The sequence below is a fragment of the Triturus cristatus genome, chromosome 7 (assembly GCF_964204655.1).
Source record: "Triturus cristatus chromosome 7, aTriCri1.1, whole genome shotgun sequence".
NCBI classification, from domain to species: domain Eukaryota; kingdom Metazoa; phylum Chordata; class Amphibia; order Caudata; family Salamandridae; genus Triturus; species Triturus cristatus.
Window position 1 is genome coordinate 134,081,762 of NC_140590.1, and position 16,989 is coordinate 134,098,750.

At 48.1% G+C, this 16,989-nt stretch overlaps 1 long non-coding RNA gene across 1 annotated transcript; it reads left to right on the plus strand.

The window, feature by feature from the left end:
• Positions 1–52: 52 nt before the first annotated feature.
• Positions 53–16,217, plus strand: LOC146809029 (uncharacterized). The gene is made up of 4 exons (XR_014966309.1): positions 53–174; positions 4,626–4,831; positions 14,597–14,670; positions 15,437–16,217. It is a non-coding gene; the product is annotated as an uncharacterized LOC146809029 (long non-coding RNA).
• Positions 16,218–16,989: the final 772 nt, after the last annotated feature.

Below are 16,989 nucleotides of genomic sequence, written 5' to 3' on the forward strand. Positions count from 1 at the left end.
AAGAAACGAAAAAGAGCCAGTTCCTTAAGTGCACTTCCTGCGATGAAAGTTGCGGTCTCAACACCTCGGAGGGGATTTCACAGAGAAGAGATTCGTGTTGGTGCTCGGCCCTCGGGCCATATCTTTATCCTGAAACGAGGGTTTTAGCGCTCCGTGTGCTTCCAATATTAACAGGTAAGCTGGACGGATTTAACAGTATCAATATATAGCACTCTTGTCCAGTAATAAATGCTTTGCAGTAACACCCGTTAATATGACCGAGCTCAAAGATATTCATTCTTTTGACCCTAACTAAAGTGAAAGACAAAACCTATGGTAGCCTATAGGTGACATTCAGGCGCTGGCACGCGCGCTCGCGTGTGTGGGGCTGTGTGTCGCTTGTAGTCATAGGTTTACTCTTTTGCAAGATGCCTCAGTCAGTTTTGCTAGACTCCCGTGGCTTTCGGTTAGGCTTTGGCACGGCAAACTCAGACTTGCATCTTTGTGGTGTCGTTTTATTAATTACTATTACATTAGCCAATATTAATATCTGTCATTAACAACAATATGAAGCGCTATACAAACATTTGTTTTTTGTAGCAGGTGCACAAGTCCACTGCGTTTCTGAGAAGGGAAGCATGTATAATTTTAGTAAAAGCATTTTATACTGATATATGAATCTGATCGATTATCCCTCGCCTACTAAAACGCTGCCGTCGGTGTGTGTATATGCAGTACTTACAGAGCAAGGGCGTAGCTGGCACACAGAGGAAATCGGAGACTGGGAACTATTCAAGATCGTGCACTTATGGAACGCGCTGGAGCTTGCAACTTAGAGCACGGCGCATGCGCTGAGAGCTTGACTCAGCAGCCGCTACGTCATGACTATGAACTCAAGAGGCAAGGCAGCGGCTTCTCCCTCTGCTTCATCGCTCACTGTAAAAGCCACACTACGCAAAAAGAGAGAGAAATCGACATGTTGATTCTGACAAAATAGGAACGGGTTACGGAAGTTAGCAATGAAATGCCAGCCGAGACACAGAAATAAATGTCACTCTTAGCATGGCGCATTTTTGTACCGATCCCCCAAACTGAGCTTAAAAACTCACATGTCGGTTTCGAGATGTTTCACCATTTCGGCCTAGTACACTCCTATCATCTTGCATTCTAGACAGCACATGTTTTCAAATATAAAAGTGCGCCTCCCATAATGCAAAGTGCTGCGAGATAAAGTTAAAAGTTAGAACTAGTAGACGACCTCAAAGCTGGTATGGCACTTTTTAAATTGTCTGCTGAAATCAAGGAGACTGTTTTTAGTTTTTATGCTGTTTTGATGGGTGCCCCAGATCTGACAGCTTCCCACACTAAGCACTACTCCCGAGAATTAGGGCGCGGCGTAGGTGATCTTGTAATATAATACAAACTCTTTTATTCTGCACTCAGTCACAATTTAAACAGGCTTCGACAAAGGCAATCAAGTGGCTTTTGTACATTAAACCACATGTTCCACGTTTCAACATGTTTCTAAGTGCAAATCTCACGCGTTCAAAATGGATGAGTCATGCTGCAGATCTGAAGCTGCTGCGAGGGCGACTGAGTAATGGGATACATGTAATGCACTAATGACAGCAGAAAAGTTCAAACATCCTGGTTGGCGTGAAATTCGCCATCCGTCCACTCATGCAGCCTCGCCTGCGCACGCACACACACACGCATTCACTCATCACACGCTTGCTTAGGCATGCTGAAGTGGATGCCTGCTTGTACCCCGGGGGGACCGCAAAGTGCATTCTGATAGAGAAGCACTCTAGTAGGTCCCTGCTTTTGCCCCAGGGGCACTGTAAAGTGCGCGCAATGGAAACAAAGATAAACCCCTTTAAGTTTAAGGGGGCTTGTCTTGAAGCGAGGAGCAGTGGCGTAACATATAAAGCTGCCGACGTTGGAGCTGGAGAGCAGAGTTCGATCCTAGACTTGGGCTGTATTTATTATAAATAATTAAAAGAAGGTCCGTGGCGTGGGATGTATTAATCCTAAATAATTAAACAGAGATCTCAGATAAAACAAGCATTGTGGGGAGACAAATAAAACAAGCATTGGTAGAGACAAATAAAACAAGCAATGTAGCCGTGGAAGGACACAAATGAAGACATGTCCATCATAAGGAGGGACTAACAAGCCTACAACCAATCGAAAGGCACCATTTAGGACACCAACCAATGAAAATGATGGGTGGAGAGTGGGTGGAGCTTCTATACACTATAGTGTATACTGCATGTCTCAACGAGACAGCGCAAGCGCTGCCTAGGCGAGACCTAAAAATAACTATCTCAGCAACTTGTGATTCTCTTTAAAATACAAACTCACAGTTACGACTTACCTCTAGCTGTCAAGGTTATTTAACTTCTCCTTTAGAACTACATATAACAATCATTCGCAATGCAATAGGTCATGCATTACTGAAAGTTTGACCTATTGTAGTTGCAAATAATAATGCAATGCCAATAGCTCAAACTTTCAGTAATGCGAGACCTATTGCATTGTGAATGCTTGTTTACTGTGTCAGCAAGCAAACCTTCCAACTTATTGGGACCCCTTTCTATGGAAACTCTGACCAAACTATACCCACACAGTGGTGACTGAATGAAAGAAAATCCAGTTAAAATCTTAGCTATATTTCTGATTCAAACTTGTAAAACCGCAAAACCACAGAAATTAACAAGCTACGCGTGCCAATAATACACACCATAATTTGCGCCGCTCACCGTATTTTTGTCTTAATTAATACTTATTTGTTATCATAACAATTAAAATTAAGTGTAGTGAGAATATCAAGCAGTCTGAACTATGGTATTTCTTTTGTGCATTGGAAACGATTACCGGCAAATTTCAGTGTTTTAAACATTTGAGCCAGCACCTCAACACAGGTTTTGGACTTTCTTTTTCAGTGAAAGTCATTTTTTTTTTTTTAAACGATGTACCTATTTTTGAATGGGCGCAATGCACAGCCTCCCGCCATATAGAGCAGGGTAAGACTGGCGGCCTGACATATCTTTTGGCTAGGCTCCACCTGCCCAGGGCTTTGTCCGTGTGCAGCAGGGGCTGGCTGCAACATCTGGATTGCAGCCAGGTCCTGGGCTCAAACAGCTGCAGGCGGTTAATCCCCACTGCTTCCGGCCTTTGACTGTGCGCTGCAGAGCCTGCAGCTAGGCCCTGCACCCACCCCACCAAAGGCAGATATTCACTGATGCTCAAGTCCTTCAGATGTGCACAGCACACAGGTGGCTGAACCCTGATGTGCATGATGGTTGGCCCAGTGTGCTTCGCCTTAGGCCAGGCCTTTACTTTTTAAGGTTTTTTTTTTCGGATTTGCGAATACTAATTGGGATTTGTGAATCCGATTCAAGCTTCATAGCATAGAGAGTGCTCAGATTCATGAGTGATTTGTGAGTCCTGAATCCATGGCACCTAACATGGCGGCCAGGAACTGCAGGGCCAAGATGGTCACATTGGTAACTGGCCACCATTTTAGGTGCTGGGGATTCACGAGTCAGTAATTGGACCTGCGAATCCTGTTACTTTTTGGGGTCCCCGGACCTTCTATGGCCTCGGGGTCAGGGTGTGCCTACACTGTCACTTTATAGACCCTTTATTTAAATGTTAAATGCAAATCCCAAACAGCAGAGATATACTATAGTGTTAACCCTTTAAAGCCAGACTGGAAACTTATTTAAACACCAATATCTAAAAAAACTAGTGAACAAATGTAAACCAAACCAATAAAGGCATCCTTTGTGTGTATGCTCTGCTTTTATGCCAAGTATGGTATAAATCTGTTTAGCAGTTTGGGCTGTAGGCGTGAGCAAAATTTCCTATGGAGGCTACAATGGGAAGTCCTTTTAGGTCTAGCGTAACAGCACTTGCGCTGTCACTTAGCGACCTATTGTAGATGCCCTGAGAAGGCTCTTTGGAGTTAAACTCCACCCCCTGGTTGCCTTCGCTTTTTATTTGTCTTTGCCACTGTCCTTTGAAAATCCTTTCTTGCTACTGGTCAATTGTTCCTCTTTTCCCTCCTTTCTGTTTCCACTTTCCAGCTACGGAGCACCGGCCGAGTACTATCTCCCTACAGTGTCAGAGTTTAAGTATTCCTCTGAGGACTACTTTTTTCCTTGGGACAAATTACATATCTGGACAATGCACCGGGCTTGCGCTTTCAATATCAATATGGGGGCCGCCTGCTTTTGCTAGCTTCTTCTTACGTTATTTTTTTTTATATTGCTGTGGTTTTCACAAGCGCTACTGTTTAATTGTAAATTCGAGCTGTGCTTTTCACAGCACTATTTTTTGTGCCATGCTGCCGATCTCGCTAGTTCTCATCTTAAATGGTCACAAGGAAAGGGACGCACGTGACCTTTTGGATTTTGATTGCTGTACTTGACCAACAGCGCAGAGACATGGCACTGTTGAACCATTAACGAAACTACATTAAAAATGTGAATTAAAAAACCCTTTTCAAAAAGGATTAGTGATGTAGTACAGAACATTGTTACAATGAATTACCCCCAAATAATTATTTCAAATATAAAGTGTATTCTCTATGAAATGAAGTATTTACCAATCCTGTTGTGTTTTCTGAACTCTCTGCACAGTTACAGAGGCTTGAAAGGCAATCTGTTAATCTCTAAAAGATGGCCGCCAGAGCTGCAAGTGAATGATGATTGACAACACGGCTACCTCCATGAGGCCAATGCGGAAAAACCTCGTACACGGTACCCTCGGTGTCAGGCTGATTGCTGCCTCGAGGCCCACGAGGCTTTACTGTGGGGGACCAAGACGTTCCTGACCACACCCAGGGGTAACAAACCTTTAGGTTATGTTGTGTTGGCATCATAGGAATATAATTATGATGAGCTGTCTGGCTGAGAGTTGGAGGAATAGCTTACTAAATGTGTTAATTGTACAGGTTGCATATGCTTGTTTTTAAATTATTTCCTGCTCGTCGCCCCATTTTTTTGCACTGACTCACAGTGGATGACCTCTGAACTTTGAGTTGCCTTGTTTTATTAGACCGAGAAAGCAAAAGACACACAATTGATGGACCTCCCTGGACTGGAAACAAGCATCCTAGGACCGGTTTCCGGGTTTCACCCCGATTCAGTCAGGATAGTTTGATTCCAGTGGCACAGTGAGCCCAGGATGCTTTCTTCCAGTCCAGGCAGGACCTGACTTGGCATTTCAGGCTGGACTGTTCCCATTGGGTACAGGGTCAAGACTGATTTGCATATGGCTGGGTCCAAACTGGAATGGCATGGTGAGCAAATGAACAATGGAGTTAGGCCTCTGTACTGGGGTGAATGTATGACATTGTTCTGCATTCTGTCCATCAACTGTTGTTTTTGCATGTCACCCCGAGTGGGACGGGTATGCTCAGATGTGAGTCCCGTGCTCTCCATGCCACTGGAATCAAGCTGCCCTGGCTGATGAGGGCTGAAAGCCCGAAACCGATCCTAGGATGCTTGTTTCTAGTCCAGGGAGGACCTGGCTTGGCAGTTCGGGCTGGACTGTTCCCATGAGGCACAGGGTCAAGACTGATTTGCATATGGCTGGGTTCAAACTGGAATGGCATGGTGAGCACAAAAAGATGGATTTAGGCCCAGATCTCTGTACTGGGGTGAATGTATGACATTGTTCTGCATTCTGTCCATCAACTGTTGTTTTTGCATGTCACCCCGAGTGGGACGGGTATGCTCAGACGTGAGTCCCGTGCTCTCCATGCCACTGGAATCAAGCTATCCTGGCTGAAGAGGGGTGAAACCCCGAAACCGGTCCTAGGATGCTTAGTTCCAGTCTAGGGATGACCTGGCTTAGCAGTTCGGGCTGGACTGTTCCCATGAGGCACAGGGTCAAGACTGATTTGCATATGGCTGGGTTCAAACTGGAATGGCATGGTGAGCAAAAAAAGATGGATTTAGGCCCAGATCTCTGTACTGGGGTGAATGTATGACATTGTTCTGCATTCTGTCCATCAACTGTTGTTTTTGCATTTTTCATTTTATTAGACTGCAGACTTTCTTTAATGTTGTCTCGAAATTCTGTCTGCTGCACCAATTTAAAAGAAGCATCTTTACAGAATGTACCATGTACCTCTTTGAAATAGAATCGCTGTAACCAAGTTTAAAGAGTTACAGAATGGTGACGTAAGAGCTGGCACAGAGCTCTGTTTATGTCGTGGCTTTTATGCCTCATTTTAGCTGTAAAAAGCTAAATGCAACTCACAAACAGCAAAGTAACGCCCCTTACACGCTAATAAAAAGCACTGGGTTTGTTTGCTTTGTGTGCCGGTGTGGCAGACGAGTTCGCTGCTCCTTTTGTTCCGTGTTCATTTGTGCGGGATTTCTTTGTCTGCTTTTCCTTTTTAATCATTAACCACCACAAATGGCTTTGGAGCACCGGGTGTAAGTTTCATGCTCCAAACTCCGCTCCATATTTGTTCATTTATCTGCTTGCCATTTGGTTTTGTTTATTTAGGGAGCTATTTTTTTGTGTTTAATTTGCTTATTAGAACATGTATGTGACATGCCTTTCGTATGTGATAATATATAATGTACGCTGACTGCTGCAGTGGTGTTGTGATACAGTCCTTAGACCATAAGACTTGTAGTAAGACGTTCCATAGTCCAAAACTCCAACACCTGCTCTGACGTTATGTGTTGTGATGGCCAGAATATTAATCTTGCTGTGGTCCATTTGTTACAACTTATATATTTTTTTGTTGTTCTTTTTTCCAACTGAGATTGTGGGCCTGTTGCCAAATCGAAAATTCGCATCCCGGGGGTTCACCCAGCATTTCATCCTTTTGAAGTTGATAAATGCAGTACCACTGCTTTTTGCATTTTGTTTTTTAAAGATGAACCTCTATAATGGCCTTTCAGCACTGTGTTTATGTTTGCTATGTGTGCCAGTGTGGCAGGCGTATTCGCTGCTCCTTTTCTTCTGTGTATTTGCGCCCAGGATTTGTTTGCTGTTAACTCAGCCTTCTGCAGTCCCATCGACAATTACTCATTCTACCTTCTATACATACTGCTACACCTGCATCTCTATTCCCAATAGTATCTAAATTCTTAATCCTGTAAGCGGTAATGCAGCTGCATCACTCTTCCCACTGGTAATTACTTATTTGTACTCCTATGGCCAATGCTGCTAGCTCTTTCTCTAATGCCAATAATAATTCCCCATTCTTACTCCTCTAAACAATGCTGAAGCTACTTCTCTAGACGCACTTGTAATTCCTCATTCTAACTCCTCTAAGCAGTGCTACAGCTGCGTCTGTTCCCACTGGTAATTCATCATTCTTAATCCTGTAGCCAGTGCTGCTACAGGATTCTCTGGTGCCAATACTCAGTCCTCGTTCTAACTCCTCTGCACACTGCTGCAGCTGCTGCTCTGCTCTCATCTCTAACTCCTCATTCTACATCCTCCTGTCAATAATTTCTCCTTCCAACTACTCTAACCAGTGTTCCACCTGCTTCTCTTATCCCGTCGATAATTCCTCATGTTAAATACTCTACACATTGCTGCTACCTGCTTCTATGCCCTCAACGGTAATTCCTCATTCTAAATCCTCTACACAATACTGCAGCTGCTTCTCTAGTCCCAATGGTAATTCCTCATTCTAAGTCGTCTATACAGTGCTGAAGCTATATCTCTATTCATACATCCACTACACTCCAAACAAAACCAGATAAAAAAAACATTGTCATTTGCAACGGCAATAGCTCTGACTGAAAAAAATGCGAGACCTATTGCATTGCAAATGTTTGTTTTTCACCTCCTAACCGTATCCCCCTGCACATTTTTTCACAGAACTTGGGCATCCGAAATCAAAGCGGGCAAAGGTAGTGGAGGGTCACATTTTGTGCAAATCATCACGGAGAAAAAGTTATATCTAAGTCAATAAATGTGTTTTCAATCGAACTTTGAGCTTAACTATATCTACAGAGTGGCGACTGTAGTTTTCGGCATGCGCGAGGCGTTCTAGCCTTCCGCGCTGCCGGGACGCGCTAGCGCTGACGCGTGACGTCAGACGCTAGCGAGGTTAAATAAAGGGGCGTGGCCTCGACGGAGTTAGTCGGAGCCGTGTGCATACTAACCACAAGTCGACTCCCGTGTATTATTAAGCGCATATGCGCTGCCATGCAAATTAGGCCTCTTAGGGCATCACAATGGCGACGAGGGTCTTTTGAGCCCTGATGTGCTATTTGTGCCCCACAATACCCATTCTGGCCACCCAGTTGTCCTGAGCCTGTGTGTGCAGGCCCCCTCCTGGTGTCCTGGCGGAGCCTGCTAAGAGGCCTGGTGAGGATCACTGCAAGTGCCCTGGAGGCCCACCGAGCCGTCGACGGTGACGCTGTGTGCGCCCAGGTGCCCCAATCCACGGCCGGTGAGGGGTATGTCTCACCCAGGTGGTGCCACACCTGCCCCACGAGGTGCCTGACGACGACCGTGCCCTCCTACGGTTCGGGCCTATGCCGGGTGTGCTCGCCCCAACCCAGAAGCGCCGAAGGGGTCCCGCGGATGACGTCTGGAGGTAGGCGCGCCCACCATTGGGTATAGACGCGCGAGGGAAGTCTACGTGCCGCGGCTGGAGAGGGTGCACGCCTGGTGGCGTCGACGCAGAGGAGAGGAAGCCAGTTCCACCGCGTGCTGCGCACGTGCCAAGATGGCGTCCATTCCCGCCGTTTGCCGTTGACGGTGCCCCGTCATCCCTGGCCCCACGCTGGAGGGATTGGACAGACCGTCTACAGATCTACTTCGAAGGGGCTGGCATCGCGAGGGAACGGCGCAGAGCGTTGCTGCTCCACCTAGGAGGGAAAGACATCCACCGCATCTACAAGACTCTCGTGGAAGCCACGCCGAAAACATACCACACACTGCTGAACGCGCTCAACGCCTACTTCGAGCCAATGGCGAACAGAGACTATGAACGGTTCATCTTCCGTCAGGCCAAACAAGAGGCGGATGAGTCCCTGGATGCGTTCCATGGTAGGCTGAAGGAGTTAGCCAGCACGTGTGGGTTCCGCGACGAACAGGAGGAGATCCGAGGGCAGATCATACAGGGTTGTTACTCGTCTAAGCTCCGTGTCACGGTCCTCCAAGAAGAAGGAAAGCCCCTGGCGGACATCCTCACCCTCGGACGGTCGAAGAAGCTATCGCAAGCGAGAGCCTCGCATATGGAGGCGGCCCTACATCGCCCTGTCAAGACGGAGCAAGTGCAGGTGGCGGAAGCGGTGAACGTAGTGCGGCCAAAAGGAAGGCAAGCCGGAGGGAAACGGCAGCCGGAGGCAAAGAAGAAAGACTGTGGGTACTGTGGCGGCCAACCCCACCGCATGCAAGACTGCCCGGCCAGAGGGAAAAAGTGCGGCGCCTGCGGGTGGATGAACCACTTTGCGGCGGTGTGCCGGTCCACCAGAGCCAAGAAGGAGGCGGCCCATGCGGTACGAGAAGAAGCAGACCGTGAGGACATGGACGATGACACCGAAGAGTTCCCAGTCCATTATGTGTTCGCAATCCATCAACCACAGAAGAAGAAGCGCAGACTTCCGAAATGTCGCATCCTAGTACAAAGTCAAGAGGTAAAGGCGACAATTGACACTGGGGCATCCATCGAGCTGATGGCCGCCAATGTCTACCACCAACTGCGGGTCAAACCCCCGCTGAGAGAGGCGAAGATTCGGGTGTTCGCATACGGCCAGAAGACGCCCATTCCCCTCATCGGGTGCTTCAAAACAGAGCTACAACATGGTGAGAGGAGCATCAACACCACCGTCTATGTCACGGAAGAGGGCAGCGGGATGCTGCTGAGCAGGCAGTCGGCCGAAGAATTGAGACTGATCTCGTTCGCCATGGCAGTCCTGGAGGAAGAACTGGATACAATCATGGAAGAATTTGGAGAAGTCTTTAACGGCATCGGGTGCCTGAAAGGAAAGGAAGTATCCTTACACATCGACCCATTGGTCCAATCAGTGGCGTTGAGACACCGGAGGATTGCTTTCCACCTGCGGCAGAAGGTCGAGGAGGAGCTGGAGGCCCAGGAGAGACAAGGCATCATCGAGAAGGTCAGTGGGCCAACCCCGTGGGTATCCCCGATCGTCATCGCCAGGAAGCCGAAGCAGCCAGGACAAGTCCGCATCTGTGTGGACATGCGCCTCCCTAACGCCGCGGTCAAAAGAGAGCGACACCTGACGCCCACCAGTGACGACATCCTGGGGGAGCTGAACGGGGCCAGGTGGTTTTCGAAGATGGACCTACGGTCAGGCTACCACCAGTTACCACTTCATCCGGACTCGAGGTACATCACCACGTTTTCCACCCATGTGGGCCCCAGACGGTATTGGCGCCTGAACTTCGGCATCTCGAGTGTCGCCGAGGTATTCCAAAATACCATCAGAGAAGTGCTCAGTGGGCTCCCCGGCGTGCTCAATGTGAGCGACGACCTGCTCATATACGCGTCAACCATGGAGGAACACCACCAGCGGTTGAGAGGGGTCCTCAAGAGGATCCAGGAGTCAGGTTTGACCCTGCACCGGGAGAAGTGTCAGTTCCTGCAGAAAAAGATCAGCTTCTTTGGGTACACCTTCTCGGACCAAGGGGTGGCCCCAGACCCGGACAAGGTGAAGGATGTCCAAGATGCCCCAGCTCCGACGAACATCTCGGAGGCCCGGAGTTTCCCTGGCATGGTCAACTTCTGCGGCCGCTTCATCCCGGACCTCTCCAACCTCACCAAACCCCTCAGAGAGTTGACCAAATCGTCCACCACGTGGCAGTGGGGCCAGGAACAGGAACAGGCGTTTCAAGCAACGAAGGCTGCCCTGTCCGTGGACACTACCCTCTCATACTTCGACCCGGTGAAGCCCACCAACGTGGCGGTCGACGCGAGCCCGTTTGGGCTGGGAGCAGTCCTGACACAGCTCCAGGACAACGAGGAGTGGGCACCCATTGCCTACGCCAGCCGGTCCCTGACCGAAACAGAGCAGCGGTACTCGCAAATCGAGCGAGAAGCCATCGCCATCCACTGGGCATGCCGGCATTTTCACGTGTACGTGTATGGACACCATTTCACGGTAACAACCGACCACAAGCCACTCATTCCTCTGTTCCAAGGGCCGTCCTCAAAGCCGCCACCCCGGATTGAAAAGTGGATACTCCAACTACAAGGGTACGACTACTGAGTGGAGTACAAACCCGGGGCCACGAACCCGGCGGACTACCTGTCACGGCACCCGCAGAAAGCCACAACAGAAGAGAAGGAGGAGGCCGAGGACACAGAGGAGTACGTCCGGTATGTGACAGAGCGGTCACGACCCCTCCCAATGAGCCTAGCCGCGATCATAGAAGCCTCAGAAGGTGATGAATGCGTGAGAGCAGCGGCGGAGGCTGTCAGGTCGGGAGATTGGAGGGCAATCCAAGCCTCGCTCAACAGAAAGACGCCCCAAGCCAAGCTGACACTGGAGTCATTCCTGAAAGTGCAGAGTGAGCTGTCCGTCGACGCCCAAGGATGTCTTCTGCGAGGCCCGAGACCAGTCATGCCAGCCAGCCTCGCTCAACAGGCGGTGGACCTCGCCCACAGGGGACATCAAGGAATGGTCAAGACAAAGGGCAGGCTCCGAGCCAAAGTCTGGTTCCCAGGCATGGATGCGATGGTTGAGCAGACGGTGAGAACCTGCACGTGGTGCCAAGCCGCAGGACAGCCGGAACGCCCTCACCCCGTGGCGACCGAAGATAACCCCCTGAGACCGTGGGAGTGTGTGAGTGCCGACTTCGGACACCTCCCCGATGGACGGTATGCGTTGGTCATCATCGATGATTTCACCAAGTACCCAGAGGTTGAAATTGTGGGGAGCCAGACAGCCACGGAAGTCATAGCGAAATTCGAGAAAACCATCGCCACTCATGGCATCTTCGGGGTGGTCAAGACCGACAATGGACCGCCTTTCCAGGGGCAGGAGTTTGCCGAGTACCTCAAGAGCTGGGGGATCCACCACCGCAAAATAACACCAAGATGGCCCCAAGCCAATGGAGAGGTGAAGAGGTTTATGAGGACACTCAACAAAACCATTCGCATCGCCATGGCTGATGGATCTCCACTGGAGAGAGCGATATACAGTTTCCTGCGGGAATACCGGATGACCCCCCATGTCACAACCGAGGCAGCACCAGGAACAGCCACCATGGGACGAATTGTAGGTGACACGATCCCACACCACCCCACTTGGGTTCCGGCACAAGCCTCAAATGAGAAGACCCTAGCCAATCGGATGCGCCAGCCAGCGAAGGGGTGCAAAAGAGTCCACGATACAACGACAGGACCGAGTGTATGTAAAGGACCGCTACCCAGGCAGCAAGTTCAGACTTCCATTTGAACCACAACCATGGGTTGTCACCCGCCGGACAGGCACGATGGTGACCGCTCAAAGAGGAGCTGAAACGGTCACGCGAGATGTGTCGTTCTTCAAAAAGGTCCACCCAGGAACACCTTCACGTCCCGGGGCCGAGCCAGAGGGGCCGGACCCCGACCAGCCGAGCGGAGATCAGGAGGGGGAGGACGGTCGGAGTGAGGATGGTGGTTCCCAGTCCATCCCAGCCACCCCGGGGGGTAGTCTGCCTGGCGGTTCCCCAGCCCGGGCAGAGCCTAACACCCCAAGGCGCAGAGCCCCCGATGTGGCCCTTTCCAGAGGCGGTCCGTCCCGCTACAACCTGAGGAAGAACCCGGCACCGTCATCCCAGCTGGCGGACTATATGGTGTAACCTGTAAGGACTGGCAGACTGGTAACAGACTCATCGTTGAATTTTTGGTCCTATGTTTTGCTTAATGTTTATAAAGGTTGGAAGGAGTGTAGTGTCCGGCATGCGCGAGGCGTTCTAGCCTTCCGCGCTGCCGGGACGCGCTAGCGCTGACGCGTGACGTCAGATGCTAGCGAGGTTAAATAAAGGGGCGTGGCCTCGACGGAGTTAGTCGGAGCCGCGTGCATACTAACCACAAGTCGGCTCCTGTGTATTATTAAGCGCATATGCGCTGCCATGCAAATTAGGCCTCTTAGGGCATCACAGCGACCACTGTGCAATCTATAACACACACACACACACACACACGCACGCACGTACACACACACACTCACACACACACTTACTAGCAAAGTAGTGATATTGTGGTGCCTATCATTTCGGTGAATCAAATTCCATGAAAAGATCTGGCTTCAGTAAATGCAGTTTACGGAGTTGACGGAATGAAACTATTTTTGTTCTTGTTTTATTTTATGAGCTCATAAAGTACAGAATCAACGTTGAATGGTGTTTGCTCATGCCACAGCGCAGTGGTGTTTGCTAAAGGTGTTGAGTACGGCGTCTTACTGCAGTGTACTTAAGTGATTAATAGGCGCAGAGACAGGGAGGTTACCAGTGGTGTGGGTAAACTAAATTCAAAACGGTTGCACTGACAACGCCGGTGGTCTGATGAATGCCAGGCGTGTAACCCGATGAGGGAATGTGAGGCCTTCAGTTTGTCTGTCCTTTATGCTGATGGCAAATGGAGATCTGTCGTAACAAGCATTGGCAAGAAGCATTGGCAAAGCCAAACAAACTTGGGGAGAGACTTAGACACAGCATGCAGTAACTAGCACTAAACACTTTAATTTACACACATACACCAAGAAGCACATGGTCACCAGTCATCGCATATTAATAAAAGCTGAGGAATAAGACTAGCGATAGGGAGGTCCTATATGCTACTTTAGCATTCTAAGAAGGCTTTGAACATTACTGGTCTAGTAGAATACGTTAACAAATCAAGACAGAGAAAAACAAAATCCCCACTTGTTTGAAGCATCCTAATTTACCCTCCTGGTCACGGCTGTATGTTTATTGTGCTATATGTCTGGCTGCAGTAATGGAATACTCACAGGCACACACATACTAGTCATTGATTTGATTTTCTCATGAAGAAGTCTTTCGAGGTGTCACACATTCAGCAGTCTAATGCCACTCATTCACACTGTGAAACCGTAGAAATGTCACACATAAGTAATAAAAAAACTTGACCGCTGCTGCGCTCCCATGACCACTGTCTGTGGTGCCTTGCCAAAAATAAAAAGTCAGCAGGCACTGATGGATCGACATGAGGACAGTGCAGAGACTGCCCCGGTTCAAGTATTGTAGCCATTCACCTGACCATTGCATCTTGACCATGTGGTCCAGCCAGAGAGCCTGTGAGGTGGCCGTCCAGTGGGCTTGAATTGATCGGAATCTGAGCCTGCTTTGAGCTGATTATTGATTATAAAAATAATGTGAGCACCAGTGTTCACACTGCCAGCGAGCCCGGCTCAAATCCGGGAGCAGATGTGTCATATGGCTCTACCGCAGCGTCACGCAGCATAGCATAAACTACTGCCACAGCGAGCTAAAGGTGCGCTGGTTGATTCTGTGAAATGAAGCCAGGCTTGTTCAGCGCATCGAACCCAGAGGTCCTGTAGGAGCTAATATGCATGATTAATGCTTTTTAATGTGGTGATGCGGATACCAGCACTAAAATGCGTTAGTCTAACCCATGATGCTTTGTACTTGGCAGGGATGGCATTATGGCTCATCACAACCTTGCTTTGCCACTGCTGCGGACAGGCCTACTGACCATACTTGCCAGTCGTAAGTGTTGATATTCCCATATACACCCTAAATAGACATGTCCTAGAGAGTATTAAATGGTCCCTAGTTTCCTCCAACCCTTAGAGACTCTACTGTATACTCTACATCTACCACCTTGTACTGCAACCTATCCTCTACGAGTATTTTCACATATATATGTGTTCTGGCTACCTTTAAAGTGGGGAAATATCCTGGATGAGGGAATGGGGTACTTTGTAGGTCTCTGGCAAGATCATTTGTTACCTGACAGGGTCTAAAGGGCCGCCCGTTGCTTCTTATTCGTCAGCTTCCTTAGGCTTCCTTCCTGTTCATGTTATTATCTCCCCTCCAGTGCGTACACATTACTGTGTCCTTTCACTGCTTGTATTTTAGGGTTCTAATAGTTTCTTTTTGTTGAACCTTTCTTCAAGTGTGTGTGTGTTTTCCAGGTGTCCTTTTCCTGGACATTTCCCCTCTGTGTTCCTTCCCAGTGCCGGCTAACCACCTTCCCTCCATTGTCTGTGTGATTGCACTAGAACCATCCCTCCCAACTGGATATTGTTCATGCTTCTGCCAGCTGCCCCCGCCCACCCATCGTTGTCTGTGGCCTTGTCCATTTGCTTTCCCCAGAACATCCCCCCCGCGCCTACTGTCTGTGTGCTTTGCACATCCGTAGTTCATGTGCTTTCCCCAAGACCTCTTGCACACCTCCCATTGTCCGTATTCACGTCCCCATCTGTCATAGCACTTTTTATGTTTCACTTTGACTTTGTTTTATTCGTTTTAGCCATGCTGCACATAAGGAAATGGCGTGCAGCGTGTGACGCTAACGCAACGCGGCAGTAAAATTGAAGATTGGTGGTGATTAGTCCCAAAAATCTTAAGATGGAATGCGGTTACCATGATTGAGAACCGTGATACGAGGACGGAACTCTGACATACGCCGAAGTCCCATAACGAAGCCTGGTTACTCTTCTACTACGTGCAAATCAACAGCTGTGAATTTGCTTACGTTATATCTTATCAATAGATATATCTCTATTGAACATTTGGAATCAATTTTACAAGATAAGAGCTATTTTTGGTCCTGAAGAGAACCCTCTTAAGGAGTGGGTTCTAAACGCGTCGACCTTGCGTGTTGTATACCAAACAAACTTGTATATATAAAAAAGTGTTTGCTTTCGTGCACTGAAATCTGGTTGTCAATTCAGAAAGCTGTTTATGTAATCTATTTGTGCACTTGAATGACTATTCTCTAAATGTTGTGTTGTTTGGTTGTCACCCTTTGCTTTTTCAACTAATTGTATAGTTTATGTTTTGCTAGGCTGAGGGTTGTGTATGGCTGCGATGTAGTGTGGTTGCGAATGCGGCGAATCAGGTATGTTAGTGCTAAGGAGTGTGTAAGTGAATGCGGGCAGTTTGGTAACATGTGTAGTTTGATTGAAAATGGTTTTAATTATTAGTATTTTTTCTATATGAAGTGGTGAAGTACATTAGAAACAACTTCTGTGAATCTCAAAAAACAAATGAAAGTATAAATAAAGTTGAAATAATTCAATTATTGAAAAGGGTGTCATAGACTTCATTTCTGTGCACCATTGAACTAAATATAGGATTGACGATCAGTATTGGCAATTTGTTGTTCTGTTGAACATGCTGTGCAGCATGGCCAAACCATTGGCAAAGCCAGTAGTTCTCAAAGTGGAACTATATTGGTTTGCCTATGCTTGTTTTATTTTTTACTTTATTTATGAAACTCTGCAACAATAACACATCTTCAGCAAGGTAATAAATAATGTCAATTACATGGTAATGTAACGTAAAATTTTATGTAACGTAAAATACATTTCTAAAGCGCACTGCTACTCCGAAGAGTGTTGTGGCGCTCTGCACTATCAGTGGGGAAAACTGAGAGAGCTGGTCAGTAGCAATATAACAATGGCAGCATGGCTTGGATCCGAGGCACACATAGCAGCATCACACAATGGAATCACAAAGAATACATAATTCACAGAGTGCAATCAAAAGGAGCCACCACATGGTCGTTAGTTGGAGGATGGTGTGGGGTAGATTTCAGGTATAGCGTTATTAGTGCAGTGGGGACCATATATCATTGGGTTTGGATTTGAGAGGTACTTTAGCTGCGGTGATGTCCATGGATTCATTGCAACAGCTCAAGAAGTGAATCTGCACGTGTTTAGGTACAGTCTTCAAAAATCCCAGCAGAGCCTGCAGTGGGGATGAGGGTGGAATAGAAGACATCTCTGGATGATTTGAGTAGGAGAACACACCGGGAGAAGCCCAAGGTAGGTGGAAACAGCCTTTCATGGGAAGGTGACA